We start from the raw sequence: 6,409 nt of genomic DNA on the forward strand, positions 1-6,409 counted from the left end.
ACAAACGGGCCTAAAGGGTACATTGAAATAGTTTATGATATACATCTATTGCATATACTAAGGCGGGAAGAGTCTTCGTGAAAGACGTGGCCTTCCCTTCCTGCAGCATAAGGTATCCTCACGTGAAATCTTTATGTCCGTGTGGATATATCTCAAATGTTTCCTATTTATTTTTTTGTCTCTTTCGAATGAGGGTCTGAACTCTGAAATCTGATGGGAAAGCCGAAAGTCTCTACACTTCCATTCTCCTGAAAACATTGGCAAAATAACAAAACCCAGATTCCAAGTCGAAAGTCTCTACGCACTTCTATTCTCCTGAAAATATTTTCAGGAAATAACGAAACCCAGATTCCAATACAATGTAGAAGACATGGAAGACATGGGCTATAATCTCAAATTAACAACACGCAGAAAGCTTTCGGAAAAACTTGGAAGAGATAAGGGGAGAGAGGAAAAGAATGGAATAAGAAATTTAAACATGCATATTGAACTGGTCCGAACGTCCGACCAGACTACTGCATTGTAAAGAGGGCAACGAGAAGATTTTTCTCCACACAACCGTCTCACTTCTCACCATCTCTCCACTTCTTTGGCCACAACAAACAACAAACCATTGGGGTTTCATCGCCATCTCCAATGCTCCATCTGACTACAACGACCACAACGACTATTACCACCACAACCGAGTGGTGTACCCTAGACCCTCAGAGATTCCATGGAAGGAGCTCTCCAACTCGGTTCACCTCATCGCTCCGGTTCAAATCAAGCACCTCAACTTCGGGAAGGTCCTCACTTGGACCCGCCTCGGCGTCAAGAAACCCACCTCTGATATAGTCTGGTAATCTACTCGCTTTTTTAGGTTGTACTGTAATTATCATCTGGTGTGCTAAAAAGTAGTTGATTTAAAAGCTTTGAACATTGGGCTTCTTCTATGAATCTGCTGCCCTTTGCTTTGCTTGAATTCTTGATTCCAGGGTTTGGAGATAAGTGGTAAATACTCTTTTGGTTACCCTAGTACAGTGACACTAGTGTGGGGTTCTGTGTTTTGAGGATTTCGGACCTTGGCTTGCCGAAGTTACTTGATTGGATAAGTTAATAATTCTCACGTGTTGAAAAGGCTTGCAATCTATGCGCATGAAATATCATTAAATTAAGGGAACTATTGATCATAAATAACAATACGTATACTCTGGTTTTGAACTCAATAATATCCTAGAATGTATTAATAGCATATGCCATGATTCGCATTTATGCATTAGTCCCAGTGACAACTGCACATATATTTGTATGTTAGTTTGCACAAACTGCTGTTGAGTTCATTGTCTTATCTGTCGTTGATTTGATATGATACCCCCTAAATGGATTTTTTGGTGGTTGATATTTATGGTATTACATATAGAAGGTCTTAATCATTCCTCGGAAATGATTCATGATTCTCTTTAGGATCAATTTGACATTCTAGGATGAGTTGGCACACATTATCCTCATGTTGAGAAAGGCCACCGAATATATGTTTCTGGGCTCCTGGCTGCTGGAGGGGATGAAGAAAAAATGCAGACTTACTACAAGGTTCTTTAAATTCTATGGCCTTAAAACTGATTACGAAAAATAATATATGGTCTTAAAACTTCCACTGATCAATGTATTCTAAGGGGGTGTTCTATAGTGTGGATGAGAAATTGGTGGGTGTAGACCGGTCTACACCACACCCTGTAGCAGGGACCAATCCACACCACACCACAGTCCACAGCTGTTCTGAAATGTGGACAGGACCACTCCACACCACACTTTTTTGATTCCATATATCTTATGTACATGGAATGAATGATATACACAGTTAATCATAAATATGTAATTTTTGCATTTTGTATGATAAATATTTTAAAAAAATGCATCAATGAATTAATATTAACCAAAAAATATCAATTTTTTTATAAAACAATAGTAAAATAATTACAAAATATAAAATATATATTAAATATTTAAAAAAATATTATTTCATTGATAAAACATTAAAAAATTAAAAAATTAAAAAATTTAGTAAGATAATTAATATTTTATTAACAAAAATATTAAAAATAATATTTAAACAATTGACACGAGAAATTTTTTGCAAGATAAGCACAACATCTAACAATTTATGCAAACTAATAATCCACTTATTCCCATACTAGTTGTAAGGCAAGCATAATATCAAAATATTGTTCAATTGGTTTCCTACAATGGTGCATGAATAAACCACCACACTTACAACTAGTACTTAAATAAAAATAAAGGACCACCATCTGTTCAGTTCTGGTTGGATCCCTGGACCAAGGAGATAGCTCTTAATGAACTGTTTTCCAATCTGTTCAGTCTGGCTGTAGATAAAGAGGCATTGGTAGCTGATACCTTTGTGTTGAGGGACAATGCTATATGCTGGGTTCCAGCCTTTAGAAGGGATTTCAATGACTGGAGATTCAGCATGTTGGAAATCTCCTAACTTTGTTGCTTCAGTCTCAGGTGTTGAATCTGCAATAAGAGGATTCCTTAATATGGAGATGGAACAGAAGCAGAGAGCTTTCAGTTAAATCCTTCTACAACTCCATAGTGGGTGGGTGTGAAGCTCTCTTTCCTAGCAGGGCTATTTGGGGGACTGTGGTGAGTCAACCTGTGAGGTTTACCTCGTAAAAGAGGAGGTGATTCAGCTTGGATGAAAGAATGCCAAAATCTGATTGGATTTTCCTTTAGAAGGCCAATGTTTCTCTTTGAACTTTAGGAATTTGCCAATTATATTAAGATTCACAGACCTGTGTTTTTTGAGTCACCAGGCTGATACACCAAGTTCAGGTTTATGCCAAATTATATGTCAACTAGATTACATGAATAGCTCAGTATGAGATGGTTCTGCAGCAAATGTGGAAAAATCCAAGATCTGTAAACCCAACATTTATGGATCCAAACAATCCTCACTGGGAAAGCCGCAGTGTTAGCATATAATCATCTCATTTACCGATAAATCTCGAGGCTCTTTTTTTCATCTGTACTTTTTAGCATGGCATATGATCCCACCCAACTAAACCTGATATTGTGCATGTTATATAAGTAAGTGTACACTACATATTTACACTAGCATGTATACCTAAACTATATAATCAACCAAGATCCAAACCCATACACAAATGTGTACAAACACAGACATACATTATGCATGTTATGTAATATGGATCTTTTTGAAACTATGTACATTATATGTATATGTTTTATGTAATGAAATCTTTATGTATTTTTCTTTTATTTTGTTTCTAAAAAAGACTAGATCTTTATGAATGGAAGAAGTGCAAAACATGAGGAAAAGAAAATGTCACACACAACCAACCTAATCAGACCCAACTAATCCCACCCGAATCCAGCCTGATTAATGTTGTATGTAGTTCAAGCTGGGCTTGAATTGGCCTATTTGGGATTTGACCTTAGGTAGAACCAAAGTCAGGCCAAAGTTTGAGGTCATTGAGTTCACCCTGGTTTCTCCTAAATCCAGCACCATGCATTCCAGTTGCAGCTGTAGTCAAATTGGGAACATTCCTATTTCAACATCTGTAATAAGTGCAAGCTGCAGTGTTGGAGGAGAAATCAGCAAAGCTTATGCTTTACCTTTTGCTCAGGAAAAAAAAAAAAAACAGAGGATAAAAACCAAACCATCTTTATTCTTCAATTTGATCCTTAAATTCCCAAACTTGAAAACTAAGTTCAACTCTGATTTCTTTTGTTAATTTCTTGAGTCTTTCCTTGTCATTTCCTATTACCTTGTGCTCCATAAATAGTCCATGCTTGTGGATCAATAACCATCCTACTAGCACTGGCCTAAAGCTCCTTCTTGAACCTATTGAAGCTCTAAGCAACTAGTTTGACTGCCATTCATTCAAGTCCCTTAAATTTCAGTCTACTTTATATATTTTAATTTAAAATGATTTATCTATTTTAATTTAAAATGAAACAAGCAGAACTTTCTATTAGGTTATCCTATATCTTGGGCTTAAAACAATAGAGTACCTTACCGTTTTCAAAAATCAAAAAAGAAAACACATTTTGAGGACCCATTCCAGCATTCCATGTTATAGCACAATAAGAACAAAAAAAGAGAAAAGTAGCACAGAGGTTCGGTGGAGCACAATAAGAACAAAACCCCTATCAGGAAGTTCAAAACTAGGAAAGCAGCGCAGAGGTTTGGTGAGGTTGGACGGCTTCGGTGAAGAACAAAAAAAAGATGATGTTGTTCAAGATCAAAAAAAGATGCAACAAGACCTTCAGTGGAGAGCTTGGCCGGCGTCGGTGGAGCACAGCAGAGGTTCAGTATAGGAGACCTTCAACAAGATGTAGGGTTATAGATACTGTGCGTGAAACATATTAGCAAAGACAACCCGTGGACCGACTTCATCCACGAGAAAAAGCCATTGCCGAGAAATTAGAGTGTGGACAGGACTACTCTACGAGATAGTATGGGTCGGTCCCATCCAAGTTACATGTATTTATTTACTTTATAAAGCCAACAGAGAGGCCTATTGCAGAATTCATATAGGACATAAAACTAATTCAATCCCTACTCTGGGTTATTCATGAATTAAACCATACGTCTCTCAAAATCATTCAATAGTTGAAAAATCAAGAAATGGATCATACAATTAGCACCAATTCTAGTATTGAATTAAACCCAGTTTATTAGTTTCTGAAACTGTGTTTATGTATGATCTTATAAGGGTGCCCTTGTCAGTTTTCATGGATACAAGTTTAATAATTGAATCATCCTCCTCATTTGGAATATTGTCTGCAGTACAAGTGACAAATATTTTTACAAACATATTTTCCGTTATATACACCAAAACATCAAAATACACTTTTAAGAGTGGTTTTCATTTTCTCCCTCTTTTAAATTTTTTTTTGCCTTAAACAGTTCTCTTTTTCTTTTTTTTTTTTTGGTTATATATTATCAATATGTTTGGTTGTGTTGTTTTTTGCCAATCAGTGAGGATAAAAGAGATATTCTTTATGTCCTGTGAATTTTCTTTGGAAGTGAAGAAAATCGAGCATTTGGGATTGGAATAGATTTTCCATGAATTTACTTGACGTCTCATTTTATCCCTCACTCCCGTGCTTAGCACGGGTTACTTAGCTAGTAAGTAGTTATGTCAATTCAAAATATAAAAAAGAAAGTTTTGATTAAAAAAGGGTAAATTACATAAACTGTCATGTACTTTGGGATAGTGCCAAATGACAAATACCCTTAAACTTTTATTTGCAAGAAGGCCCCAGAATTTTCAAATTTCAATAAAAACCCTTCCTTATCATTTCTAAACCTAGAAAACGGGTTGTGTTGGGCTGACATAGAAAGTTTTAGAACGCTTAGGATACTTTACGGGCATTCCGACGCCTTGACGTGCCGAACTTTCCAAGCCACCTTCAAGGGGGCAACAGGCCACTGGATCTCTAACCTCCCCCTGAGGTCAATTAACTCGTGGGAGCAGTTTGCCAACATGTTCCTCGCCCGCTTCATCAGCAGCAGATAGTGCCAGAAGAGCATCGTCTCACTCATGTCCATCAAGCAGAAGCCAGGCAAAAGCTTGCGGTCCTACATCGACTGCTTTAAAAAAAGAAGAGCTCGAGGTCAGGGACCTCGACCCCATGGTTTCGATGCACGCTACCATTAACGGACTCCGAACTGGCTCCGCCCTCAAGTGCTCGGTCACCAAGACCCTGCCGAAGACAAAGCTCGAGTTCCTCAAAAAGGCCCAAAAGTACATTGCGGCCGAAGAGGCTTCAGCCAGGGACCACTAGGAGAAAGAGACCGAACGCAACGGCGGGCCCTCAGGGAAGAAAAGGAAGAATGAAGACCGCTGAAGTGATAGCGACAAAGATACAGGAAGTCGTCGGCCTCGACCACGGCTTACAGCCAATATACGACACTCAACTCCTCCCAGACCCAAATCCTCATGCAAACAGGTGAGAAGTTCGTGAAGAGGCCTGAGAACATGAAGAGGAACCCCAAAAAGTACTGCAAGTTTCACCTCAACATCGGCCACGACACCGAGGACTGCTACGAGTTGAAGAACGAAATAGAGTCCCTTATCCGCCGCGGGCATTTGAAGCAGTTCGTTGGGGGTGAAGCTGGCGCTTCGTCCTCCCACCCAGCAATAGCAGCACCACCACCAGCAAGTCGTCGGAGTAATCAACGTCATCATCGGGGGCTCAACCTCGGGTGGAGCCTCGGCCTCGGCCCGCAAGGCCTACACCAGGCAATTGAACGTCCAGGGGCCAGCCCCCAAGAGGTCAAAGCAGCATGAGGACCTCTCCTTTACGAACGAAGACCTCAATGGGATCACAGTTCCCCATGACAATGCATTGGTAATTTCAGCCATAGTAGCAAACTTCCTAG

General features: G+C 39.0%; 1 long non-coding RNA gene across 1 annotated transcript; it reads left to right on the plus strand.

The window, feature by feature from the left end:
- The first annotated feature begins 299 nt into the window (after positions 1–299).
- Positions 300–3,016, plus strand: LOC148854546 (uncharacterized). Its single transcript, XR_016112809.1, has 2 exons — positions 300–838; positions 2,497–3,016. It is a non-coding gene; the product is annotated as an uncharacterized LOC148854546 (long non-coding RNA).
- Positions 3,017–6,409: the final 3,393 nt, after the last annotated feature.

The sequence above is a fragment of the Nelumbo lutea genome, chromosome 4, assembly GCF_056320005.1.
Source record: "Nelumbo lutea isolate HS-2025 chromosome 4, American lotus-T2T, whole genome shotgun sequence".
NCBI lineage: Eukaryota > Viridiplantae > Streptophyta > Magnoliopsida > Proteales > Nelumbonaceae > Nelumbo > Nelumbo lutea.